This window comes from Dendrobates tinctorius, unplaced genomic scaffold (assembly GCF_039654945.1).
Source record: "Dendrobates tinctorius isolate UK_male_01 unplaced genomic scaffold, ASM3965494v1 ptg000058l, whole genome shotgun sequence".
In the NCBI taxonomy this organism is placed as follows: domain Eukaryota; kingdom Metazoa; phylum Chordata; class Amphibia; order Anura; family Dendrobatidae; genus Dendrobates; species Dendrobates tinctorius.
In genome coordinates this window covers 13,327,823-13,340,673 of record NW_027361726.1, presented here as the reverse complement: position 1 = coordinate 13,340,673, position 12,851 = coordinate 13,327,823, and the positions used below count along the sequence as shown (strand labels likewise).

The 12,851-nt window shown below is 46.1% G+C and overlaps 1 long non-coding RNA gene across 4 annotated transcripts in view; it reads left to right on the top strand.

Annotated features, from left to right (window-relative positions):
* LOC141092124 (uncharacterized) overlaps positions 1–12,851 on the top strand; it is a 120,390-nt gene that overhangs the window by 18,152 nt on the left and 89,387 nt on the right. For all 4 annotated transcript variants that reach the window (XR_012232687.1, XR_012232689.1, XR_012232690.1 and 1 more), the window contains exon 3: positions 9,888–9,941. This is a non-coding gene — a long non-coding RNA (uncharacterized lncRNA). The remainder of the gene's footprint in view (positions 1–9,887; positions 9,942–12,851) is intronic.

The window sequence follows — 12,851 nt, the reverse complement described above, 5'->3', positions numbered from 1 at the left end:
CCACTGATCATCTGGAGCTAGAGCCCGGCCAGCAGGACAGGGCATAGCTACATCTTAACCATCATCTTTCAGTTCAATCAATTTGTAGTGGCAGTCCCAGTGAAGGATTTGACAGCCCAGACTACACAGCGGAGGAGCAGGGAGAGGTAAACATTGCAAATGCTGGGGCCCTGCCCAAGCAAGGGGGGCACACTCGTGGGCGTCGGTACTGGCACTGGGCCCCTCATAGTACGGCGGTGTGTCTGACGGCAGGTGTGCACCACCACTGTCAGAGACACTTGATTGCACTATGAGAGACCCTATGCCAGTGCCCGCGCCTAAGAGTCAGCCTACCCACCTGTCCAGGGCAACGGCACTCGCACGGTTTTGTGCGCTAGGTGGTGACCCCGGCCATGGGGGGGCCGCCCACTTAGGGAGGTTTACAAAGTGGCATATGCAGATGTGGGTCATTCAGCTGCTGCAAAAGGCGAAATAGGGCAAGTTCGCGGAATAGGAGGAGGACCAAAGCAAGCCATTTTTCGGGCAACCTATGTGTCATCAAGGGAAGGTGGGACAAAATCCTTGGAAACCCATGCATGGTTCATTTTAATGAAGGTTAGATCATCCACATTTTGGGTTGACAGACGGGTCCTTTTTTCTGTCAGGATTGATCCAGCTGCACTGAAGACTCTTTCCGATAGCACACTTGCAGTTGGGCAAGCGAGCTCCTGTAAGGCATATTGTGCCAATTCAGCCCAGGTGTCCAGTTTAGCGGCCCAATTGTCAAAGGGGAATGACCTGTGCGGGAGAACATCGATATGGGAGGAAAAGTAGTTGTTAACCATAGTTGACAACTGCTGTCTCCTGTCACTTTCCATCGATGCAGTATTACCAGTTGTGTGAGCGGTCCGTGAAAAATCAGTCCACAACATTTGTCATGAAATCCCTGTCTCCAACGCCACTTCTGCTGTGTGCACCACGAACACCTCTGCCAAGCTGCCCCCGGCCCGTATGGCTCGTGTGAGAACCATCACCGCTGCTGTGTGCTGGGAATGCGTCAATCAACCGGTTAACCAGAGCTGCTTGTTTAGTAGCCAATATTAGGTCAAGGTTCTCCTGTGGCATGATGTTTTGTAATTTGCCTTTATAGCGTGGATCCAGGATGCTGGCCAACCAGTAGTCATCATCGTTCATCATTTTGGCAATGCGTGGGTCCCTTTTTAGGATCTGCAATGCATAATCTGACATGTGGGCCAATGTTCCCGGTGTCAATGATGCACTGCGAGTGCTGGGTGGAGGAGCACTTTCTGGCAAATCCACATCCCTCCAGTCACGCACAAACCCTGTACCAGACCTTGCCACGCCAACATTTTCACTTGCCCCATGAGATGCATCCTCCTCCCCTAAGTAATCATCCCCCTCATCATCCTCCTCTTCTTCCTCCACCTCGTCCAGGAGAGGTCCTTGAGCAGACAATGGCTGAATGTCATCAAGGATTCCCTCCACCCCTTCCTCTTCGTCAACATTGGCTGCAGACGCCTGCTCCTTAAGGTGCGTCAAAGTTTGCATAAGCAGACGCATAAGTGGGATGCTCATGCTTAGGATGGCATCGTCTGCGCTTACCAGCCGTGTGCATTCCTCAAAACACTGAACGACTTTACAGAGGTCTTTCAGCTTTGACCACTGCACACCTGTCAACTCCATGTCTGCTCTCAAAGTGCCTGGCCGTGTATCCTCCCACAAATGCATTATGGCCTGCCTCTGCTCGCACAGCCGCTCAACCATGTGCAGGGTGGAGTTCCACCTTGTTGCAATGTCGATAATGAGGCAGTGGTTGGGAAGGTGGAGCAATCGCTGCAGCTTCTGCATACGAATGGAGTGTACAGGCGACCGGCGGATGTGCGCGCACAGTCTTCGCACCTTCTGGAGCAGGGCTGTTAACTCCGGATAATTATTGAGGAAGCACTGCACCACCAGGTTCAAGGTGTGAGCCAAGCAAGGTATGTGGCTGAGTTTTGAAAGAGCTATGGCTGCCACAAAATTACAGCCGTTATCACTAACTACCTTGCCTGCCTCAAGATGTACACTGCCCAGCCATGACTCAGTTTGTCGCTTCAAGTACTCGGCCAGCACCTCGGCAGTGTGTCTGTCGCCCAAACACATCATCTGCAACACAGCCTGCTGACGCTTTCCACTAGCTGCTCGATAGGGGGACACCTCGTGTGCAACAGTGGCAGCTGCAGATGGAGTGTTCGTACGACTGCGCTCTGTGGACGAGCTTTCGCTTCTGGAGGAGGAGGAGGAGGGTTGAACGCCTACAGCCAACTGTTTCCTATACCGTGGGCTAGGCAGCACTGTCCCACCACCGCTGTCCCCTGTGGACCCTGCATCCACCACATTAACCCAGTGCGCAGTGATGGACACGTAACGGCCCTGGCCATGCCGACTGGACCATGCATCAGTTGTGAGGTGCACCTTTCCACTCACTGACTGCTTGAGTGCATGGACAATGCGGTCTTTCACATGATGGGGAAGGGCTGGGATGGCTTTGCGAGAGAAGAAGTGGCGACTGGGTAGGTCATAGCGTTGTACTGCATAGGTCATGAGCTCGCGGAAAGCTGCGCTTTCCACCAACCGATAGGGCATCATCTCTAACGAGATTAGTTTGGCAATTTGGGCGTTCAAACCCAGTGTACGCGGATGAGAGACTGAGTACTTTCTTGACCTACTCATAGTGTCTGGGAGGGTGAGCTGGACTTGAGAGCTGCATATGGTGGAAGTAGCGGTGTACAGGGCGGACTGAGAGAGGCTTGATGATGGTGATGGAGTTGGTGTTCTTTCTGATGGCCTAGATTCAGTCTTTCGTTGATATATCAGTGGGATTCCCTGACTGCTGTGGCCTTGCAACGACACCTCAACATTTGCTGCTGTGCTAACCGGTGGGCTTACAGTGGGGGAAACAATGTAGCGTTGCTGACTACCTTCTTTGTGATCAGTTGCACATGTGGCACTTGAGGTTTGGTGTTGTGTCCACGCTTGCAAGTGCATGCTGGTTAAATGTCTAAGCATGCAACTGGTATTCACCGTGTATGGTGGTATAGTGTGCGGGAAGGGGCACCTGAGTCTCATCAGGGTCAGAATCTGGCTCTGTACACTGCGAGGACAATGTAGTGCTCTGAGTGAATGTACCAGCAGAATCATCTATCAGTGGCTGTGCATCAGTGTACTCCATGTCAGATTCATCTTGGCCTGGGTAATTCACCATTTCACTTGATAATCCAGGCATGGTATGTGAAAACAGCTCCATGGAGTAATCATTAGTATGGCCTGCGTCATCCTTCAATCTTGGTTGGGGTGAAGGACACAAGGAAAGGTGTGGTTCATGAACATGAGCCTCCAATGACGACTCAGTGCTTTTACTTTTTACAACTTCAGAAGAGGAGGCGATAGAGCTGGAGGCTGAGTCAGCAATGTAAGACAAATCTTTTTCCTGAAGCTCTGGCTTTAAAAGCGGTTTGCCAACTCCTAAAAAACTAAGCCTTCGAGGCCTTGTGGAGCCAGACGATGACGCAGGCTCAACACCTCCTGCATTCGGTCCTATTTTGCTTTTGCCACTACCATCAGATCCACCAACAACAACACCATCATTACCAGCTGCCAACCCCCGCCCAATTCCACGGCCTCTTCCACCAGCCTTCCTCATTTTTGGTAGAAATGTAGACAAAATCCAACAAACTATATAGTAATGTAAAACAAGGTACATTGTGTCTATAGGACAGGGGAGATTTTGAATTTCTGCACACACTTGTGGACATTGGACACTTTTGGATTGTGTGAGGCCCACTGAATATCACAGCGCTATGTCACAGGCTCGATGTCGCAGGTGTGAAAAATGTCACTAGAGGATAATGGAGATTTTGAATTTCTGCACACACTTGTGGACACTGGACACTTTTGGATTGTGTGAGGCCCACTGAATATCACAGCGCTATGTCACAGGCTTGATGTTGCAGGTGTGAAAAATGTCACTAGAGGATAATGGAGATTTTGAATTTCTGCACACACTTGTGGACACTGGACATTTTTGGATTGTGTGAGGCCCAGTGAATATCACAGCGCTATGTCACAGGCAGAAATTGGCTAGTGTATGACAAACTACAAGGTGTATACAGAATTGGGCAGAATAGGAATCTCCCTAGAGTGTAGGTCTGTAAGAACGGAACAAGTCCTTGACTTATCCTTACAGAGCGACACACAGATAGCTTCACTGTGGCCGTGATAACAGCCATTACACGGTACTGAGAGAGGAGCGTGCACGTACACGGCTGTCTGGTGTACGTAAAATTGTCAAGCTCCGAGTTTTTTAAGTATACGGACTGACACACGCTGTCTCTCTATAGTTTTGAATGTGATCAAACAGCAAATATATTTAACTGTTTGAAAGCTAGACTAAACTAGAAGATGCAGGTCTGTAAGAACGGAACATGTCCTCGACTTATCCTTGCAGAGTGACACACAGCTTCACTGTGGCCGTGATAACAGCCATTACACGGTACTGAGAGAGGAGCATGCACGTACACGGCTGTCCGGTGTACGTAAAATTGTCAAGCTCCGTGTTTTTTAAGTATACGGACTGACACACCCTGTCTCTCTATAGTTTTGAATGTGATCAAACAGCAAATATATTTAACTGTTTGAAAGCTAGACAAAACTAGTAGGTGCAGGTCTGTAAGAACGGAACATGTCCTCGACTTATTCTTACAGAGTGACACACAGCTTCACTGTGGCTGTGATAACAGCCGTTGCACGGTACTGTGTGAGGAGTGTGCACCGCTGTATGGTGTGAAAAAATGCACGCTCAGTACCTCACCAGGACAAAAAAAAAAATTGGGATTGCTTTTAAAAAAGCAGATTGCAGAGCAGTGGGTAAACAGCAATGCAGCCGTCAGGAAGCCTTAGAAGGCAGCCTAACAACCAACACCGCTGATCCAGCAAAATATAGCCTCCACTTGCACTGCACACACAGTGACTGGTGTGTTGTACAGGCAAAATCGCTAGCAGCAGAAGCAGTTTTTGGTGTCTTCTTCCCTGCCTAACGCCTACAAAATCAGCAGCAGCTCTCCCTATTCTGAGATCAGCATGAGTAACATGGCGGTCGGCGTGCACGCCCTTTTATACCCCCTGTGACGCCCACCAAAGCAAGCCAATCACTTGCATGCCCTTCTGAAAGATGGTGGTGTCCCCTGCCTATGTCATCACGTTGCCCACAGTGTCCGTGGATCCTGATTGGCTGAAAAAGAGCGCAAAACAAACTTTTGAAACGCGACTTTGGCGCTTAAGTAGCTGACCTCATCCTAGGGTCGGGTTTCATTTCAAGAAACCCGACTTTGCCAAAAGTCGGCGACTTTTGAAATTTTTCGACCCGTTTCGCTCAACTCTAATCTCCACATCTTCCATATCGTATAATGGCCCCACATAGCGCTCCATACAGTTTAATGGCCCCACAAAAAGTGCTCCATACAATATAATGGTCCCTCATAGTGCTCCATACAGTATAATAGGCCCCACATAGTGCTCCATACAGTATAATAGGCCCCACATATTGCTCTATACAAAATAATGGGCCCCACATAGTTCTCCATACGGTATAATAGGCCCAACATAGTGCTCCATAGAGTATAATGGATGCAAACAGTGCTCCATACAGTATAATAGCCCCACATAGTGCTTCGTACAGTATAGTGGCTCCACAAAGAGGGCTTCATACAGTATAATGGTCCAAAATAGTGCTCCATACAGTATAAAGGGGCCCTGCATTGCCTTCCATACCATATAATGAATCCCACATCATGCTCCATAGAGTATAATGGACACAAAAAGTGCTCCATTCAGTATAATGGGCCCCACATTGTGCTCCATCCAATTTAACGGTCCCACAAAAAGTGCTCCATACAGTTTAATGGCCCCAAAAAAGTGTTCCATACAGTATAATGGCCCACATAGTGCTCCATACAGTATAATGGTCCCACATAGTGCTCCATACAGTATAATGGGCCCCACATGGCACTCCATACAGTATAATGACCACACAAAAAGTGCTCCATAAAGTATAAAGGCTACAAAAATTGCTCCATAATGGCCCCACATAATGCTCCATACAGTATAATGGCAACAAAATATGCTCCATACAGTATAATAGCCCCACATGGTGCTCCATAGAGTATATTGGTAACAGAAAGTACTCCATACAGTATTATGGTCCCATAAAGCACTCTATACAGTATAATGGCCCCACATAGTGCTCCCTACAGTATAATGACCATGCATAGTCCTTCATACAGTATAAAGGTCCGACATAGTGCTCCATACAGTATAATGGCCTCACATTAAAGAAATAAATATTCACCTCTGCCTGTTTCTCCACTGCACCAGTCTCTTCATGATGTTTTCAGATCATCTGCACACTTCAGTCCAGCGGGCGTGTTGTAATGATGTCATCGTGCCCCTGCTGTGCTGAGACATCAGATGCAGAGAGAGAGTGATGGGAGAGGCAGCATCAGCTGACGCTCCCTTCTTCATCATTGCTTTCAACTGTTTTGGGATCTCGGATGCTGGTATGGTTGAAACTGCAATGCCAGGCAGGTAACCCGCCTGGTGTCGAGGGCCAAACGTACTCTGGGGCTCTGCCCAGTCTTGCCGGTCACATATACTCACACTGCAGGCAAAATTTGGTCCAAGGGCAGAGATTGACATATGTGCCCTAAAGCCTGTGTTTTACTCAGTGTCCAGACATAATGACTACACTCCATCAGATAATCTACTTTAATTACCTGATCACTGCAGGGGGGCGTAGAACAAAAGGGGTGAGATAGTGTTAGCTCTTTTTGTTTCAATTACAACTGATGATGAAGCCATGCTCCTATGCTCAATCTGAACAGTGGATGGGTGATCATTTTTTTAGACTCAGGCTACGCTCACACGTAGCGAACTCTCGCGGTAGTTACCGCGAGAATTCCGGAATTCCATTCCATGGGAAAATCACATTTTAAATTCCCGCGATTTTCCAGCGGGAAAACTAGCGATTTGCAAGCGTAATTAGCTTGCAGAATGCTAGCGTTGTCCAAGCGATCTGAAGCATCGCTTGGAGAACTGATTGACAGGTTGGTCACACTCGTCAAACAGAGTTTGACAAGTGTGACCAACTTTTTACTATTGAGGATGCCTATGCAGCATCAGTAGTAAAAGATAAAATGTAAAAAATAATAAAAAAAAATTGTTATTCTCACCTTCTGGCGTCCCGCGCAGCCTTCCCGCCTCTCTCCACGCTCCCGGTCCCAGTAATCCTTTGCGCGAATGACTGCAAGACGTCACGCTCCTGTGACGTCATCGCGAATGACCGCGATACATCGCGCTCCCGCGAGATTGTGTCGTCATCGCGGTCATTCTCGCAAAGGATTACTGGGACCAGGAGCTTAGAGAGAGGCGGGAAGGCTGCGCAGGATGCCGGAAGGTGAGAATAACAATATTTTTTATTCTAATTCTATTTTTTTACAGGGATATGGTACCCAAAGCCCGGAGGATAATCTCCTCTCCTCTCGACCGTGGGTACCATCCGCAAATGTTCTGCTTACTTTTCGCATGGTGGGCACAGCCACATGCGGAAAGTAAGCAGAACAATGCATTCCTATGTGGGCGGAATCGCCGCGATTCCGCTAAATTAATGAGCATGCTGCATTTTTTACCGCGAAGCGATTCCGCCGTGGAAAAAAACGCAGCATTAGCGCAGCATTGCGGAATCCCATAGGATTGCATGGGATGCTTATTTTTCGCGGCAAAATCGCGTGTTTAAAACCGCCGCGAAAACGCAAAAAAACGCGATGTGTGAATTCAGCCTCAAAGGAAGCTGGAAACATTCAAATGTCGTGGCTACAAAAAGATATTTTGCCTTCTAAGTCATTATTTCTGAGCAGAAAAAAATGAAACACTGGGGGTGCTAGATCTGCATCATCATGGTCACTCATGGTGCTGATGGACCCCATTATGGTCAGTGGGTTCTGGCAGAGAACATTCCCAATTTTGCTATTCCATGCACACATCATGATCAACAGTCATATTATTACTGGGACTTGTGGCTCTTCTAGGCTAATCTTGATAATTTTGGCTTCTTTCTGCTGTCAGCACTGGGAGGGGTTGTTACCATATAGACCACCAAATAGCTAGTTCCCACTGCCAGTCAAAAGTTCTGCTAACTTGGATTTTATCCCTGTGCTATGCTTGTGTGGTTTGTCCTGATTATTCCTATTCTTTACAGTAACTTCATCTTGATATTTGACGACCCACTTGTTTTAGGATTCTGTTCCTAATTAGAGATGGGTGGACTCCTGGATGTTTGGGTCTGGCAAGTTTGGCCGAACAGTTATAAAAAGTTCGGTGTCAAGATATGTCCAGGCTGAGAACCAATAGGGAATATCCATGACAGAGCGGCAAACTCCGCTTCTGATTGGCAGTGAAATCATCCCCGCCTGTCAGAGAGCTGCAGTTCCCACACTGTCAAAAGCCAGCGTGAGCGCTCAGCTGTGATCGGAGGTATATAGCTTACCTCTGGTCACTGGTGTGAGCGGATGGGACTACAGCTCCCATCATCTGACACCTGCTGCCGCTTATAACAGCAAGAGCAGGAGTGGTTGATGGGAGTATTCATTAGCCGACTCCTGCGCTGTAAATAAATAATTAAATATTTTTGATAACCAGCCAGGCAAAAGTCACAGCTGGGGGCTGCAACCCTCAGCTGTCAGCTTCAGCAAGACTGGTTATCAAGAATAGAGGTGTCCCAAATCTGAATTTTTTATTTATTTAAATAATTTAAAAAAACAGCATGGGATCCCCCCTATTTTTGACAACCAGCCTTGCTAAAACAGACAGCTGAGGGCTGGTATTCTCAGGCTGGTTAGGGGCCATGGATATTGCTCCCCCAGCCTCAAAATAGCAACCCACAGCTGCACAGAAAAGGCGCATCTATTAGATGCGCCAATTCTGGGACTTTGCCCGACTCTTCCCACTTGCCCTGTAGCGGTGGCAAGTGGGGTTAATATTTGTGGGGTTGATGTCACCTTTGTATTGTCTGGTGACATCAAGCCCATGGCTTAGTAATGGAGAGGCGTCTATGAGACACCTATCCATTAAGAATCCTATAGCTATATGGTAAATAAAGACACAGCCAGAAATAAAAAAAAAACACACTTTTACTTTTTTATTTAAAAATAACAAACACAGTTATACTCACCTAACGCCTAATTCCACTGAAGCCAGGGTCTCCTGTAATAAAACTAAAATAAAAAAAACAATATCCCTCACTTGACGGTCATCCTGTTCCACGCCGTATTCTATGTCTGGGGGAAAAACAGTTTTCAACCTGGATGATGCCAATATGTGTCCAGGCTGAGAACCACTAGGGAATGAGCTGCTGCAAGCGCAGACTCAGTGACGGCGAAGACTTCATCGAGGTTACCTCCGGTCACTAAGGCTGCGTTCCCAGCCAGGCTGAACTGCCATGACTTTGATGAGATCCCCGCTAAGGTCTCTTTCACACTTCAGTCTTTTTACGTCAGTCAAAATCTGCCCTTTTATGAAAAAGACGCATCCGTTTTTTTTTTGGCGGAATCCGTTTTTTTCCTCATAGACTTGCATTAGTGGCGGATTGTGACGGATGGTCATCCGTTGCATCCTTTATTTGACGGATCCGTTGGAATTTCAGCGTCTGCCGTCTGGAGTAGACGGACATAGTAACGTTTTTTGTCTGCGGCGGACCCTCTTTTTTAAACTGAGCATGCCCGGAAAATTTCTTGTAATTTAACCCTAAAAGCCGTTCTCTCTCTCTCTCTCTCTCTCTCTCTCTCTCCCTCTCTCAGGTCTTGGGTCCAGAAGATGAAGCAATAAAGAGGGATACGTCCTTATCCTCAGTGGTGAGTGTCCCAACACTATGGAGACTGGCAGCCGGGTTCGCTGTGTCAACTCGACACACACCTAAGTCCAGTTCACAGACATTGTCTTTCATGGTCAGTGCTGTCGGCGAGGGCGGCTGTGGCAGATATGTCAGTGGGGACAGCGGTGTCTCAGTGGTACTTAGTCGGTAGTCTCCTGTCAAAGCGCTCTGCCATCCCAGGCTTTGCTCTACTCTGCCCAGTCGCCTCTCAGCTGATTTTACCTCACAGGTCTCTCTTGCACTCGACGTTCCCGCCCAAACTGTTTGAATCCTTGCGTGTGAACCTTCTCTCAGCTTGGCCATGCCCTCTTCGCTCGGGTACAGAGAGCGGTCTCACACTTTAAGCTTTTCACCCTGTGACTTAGGTGACAGCCCCTATGTTTCTGGACCCATTACGGAGGAGATATGCCTAACTAGTTCCTTCCCCTTACACTTGCACCACCGATCAGCAACAGACTCTGTGGCCATTGCCAGGGACCCCTGTGTAAGTCCAGACTCCAGTACTGAGATTAAAGAGTGAAGGCCAGGGTAACCGCTTGGTTTTATGAAACGGAGTAACTTATGCCAAGCTGGACTTTTTCAATACTTTTCTGTTGAAACTCCTTAAATTGCTATGGCTTAAGCCGCTAGATTATAGATGCAGTGTGGTTTACTAACCAGGAGTATCTTCAGTTACACTTCATAGGGCTATCCTTGTATATTTTCTTAAATGCCAAACAAAAACACTAAAAGAATGAATTTACAGAAAAGTTATTGATCTCACAGCTCTGTACAGAGTCTAATACAAAGACGAGAAGATGCAACAAAGGATCTTCTTATCATCCCTGTCCTCAGCCCCTGCTATAGGTTGCTTCCTAATTGCTTTTCTTTTAATAATGATTCAAGCTTCTTAATGAGTCGTTAGCCTCATGTCCGTCTCAATGGATTACCGTGGTGTTGATCTAATCTGCTGTAACCCGCTGCCGATGTGAAAAATCCACCTCCTCTACATGGATCTGATGAGCTTTGTGCAGAAATCACGAAATTCCCTCCCCAGTCATCTGTGATCATCTGTAATAGAATCTATTGCTAAGTGTTTGTCTGCAGCTCCCCCACAGGAAAACTGATGTATTGCATGGTTGTCTTGTATGAATGTACCAGTTACTCCAAAGAGAATACCTTTAGCCATTCTCCACTCTGGCTAACTTATGGACCCCATTCATTTTAAACTCAGGAAAAAGGTTTTAAAATAAATATTCAAACCCCTACAAGATTGATTGTTCTCAGTGGGACAAACAAAATATTAATCTCATAGTTATGATACCTTTTAAACAAATTATTTATATTTGAGCAAAATTTATAGTCTCATTTATACCAGAATATTCCAATATATGGTGAAAATGGCAGAACACAGGTCTGAAAACAAGAATGGTAAAGCTTGGAGCTCTCTTGGAATTGTATAGAAAACATTGCATATGTGCAGCAATGGAACGCCCAACTATCAGACTTTCATAATGTATTCTGTCAATATATCACAAATGTCTAAGATGAGAAGAAACAGGAGACAGACATTCTGCTACACCGAGCTGGTGTGAAAAAGGAGTAGTTCCCGTGTGATAATACTTCAAGTAGCTTTTATCAACGCGTTTCATGTTCGCACCAAACCATTTCTCAAAATTGAACTACATACGTACAGTACTTCATTATACATGATATTACTCAAAATCCTCAATAATTTTTCTTTTTTATTTACCATATACGGTATTTATTTCAGTTTCCATTTTGCTTTATAGTGTTATTTTCTATATTTTTATGTTTGCTACATTTCATTTAGTTTTACTGTTTCTTTTTAATCGCTTTTGTTCACTTTTCACATTTTTTCTGTAAAAGTCAGGTTCTTTTCCCTCTCCAACATTGCAATTAAATTACATCTAAGAAGCCGAAGTCACAAACAGTCTATTGAGAGTCCACCTGGAGCGTCTCACTTCACGGCAATTAGAAAGATAGCTGTATACTCTTGCTATGCTTGTTGGCAGGCCAAGCTGGACCAAGGTGCGGAGCTCGTGGAGAGATTGTAAAGAGCGCGCGATGCCATTAATTACGTAAATAGCAATCTGAATTTAGGGCTCTGCAAGCCGCGTCCAATTCTCTTTAATCTTCTCTGTGTTTGCCAACGAGGTGACCTCCAGAATGCAGCTTATTGTGCCGAACCAGAACAGAGACGCTCATCATTCATCACCACTTCTTTGATTTAGCCAGTGGAGAAGATGAGAGAATTGGGGTGTAAATTAATTCAAAGACAACCTATTGCTCCTTCGTTTTAGATGAGCTTCATGCGGCGACCATTGCCCCTTTCATATAGACAGATGGGAGCAAAGGTTGGAAAAAGCCATTGTTAAGAGGGTGGCATTGTAATGAGATTGCCTGAGCTTTGAATGTGTCTCGAGCGGAGAAAAGTTGGAAGCTTAAATTGAAGATATAATTAAGGAAGAATTCAGATACTTGTTAAACTGCTTTGAGTAATGGAAAGACTTAAAGTATCGTCAGACTGGTCCACGATCTCAGCGCACTTTGTTAGATTAATTACATTTCTCAAGATTTTAGATTGAGGTAGTAGATATTTCCTCTACAAGTCCGTCTAATTAATGAGGGTATTCTACCAGCACTATATGTGCAGTACTAGGCCTTTGTGAGATTATTGTGGGAAGTGACCATGGTCGTTACAATCTCATCTTGTAAGAAGAGTGTGAGGGTGGTGTATGGTATCCTTGGTCATAGCTGGAAAAACAAGTTTAATGGTCATTATTATTTCCATAAACTTTGCATAAATTAAAAGTACAGGTGAATTTGAACTGATGAGCGGCTAACACCATAACACTTGTCTGCAAATGGAGTTTCTCTTTTGTTTCAT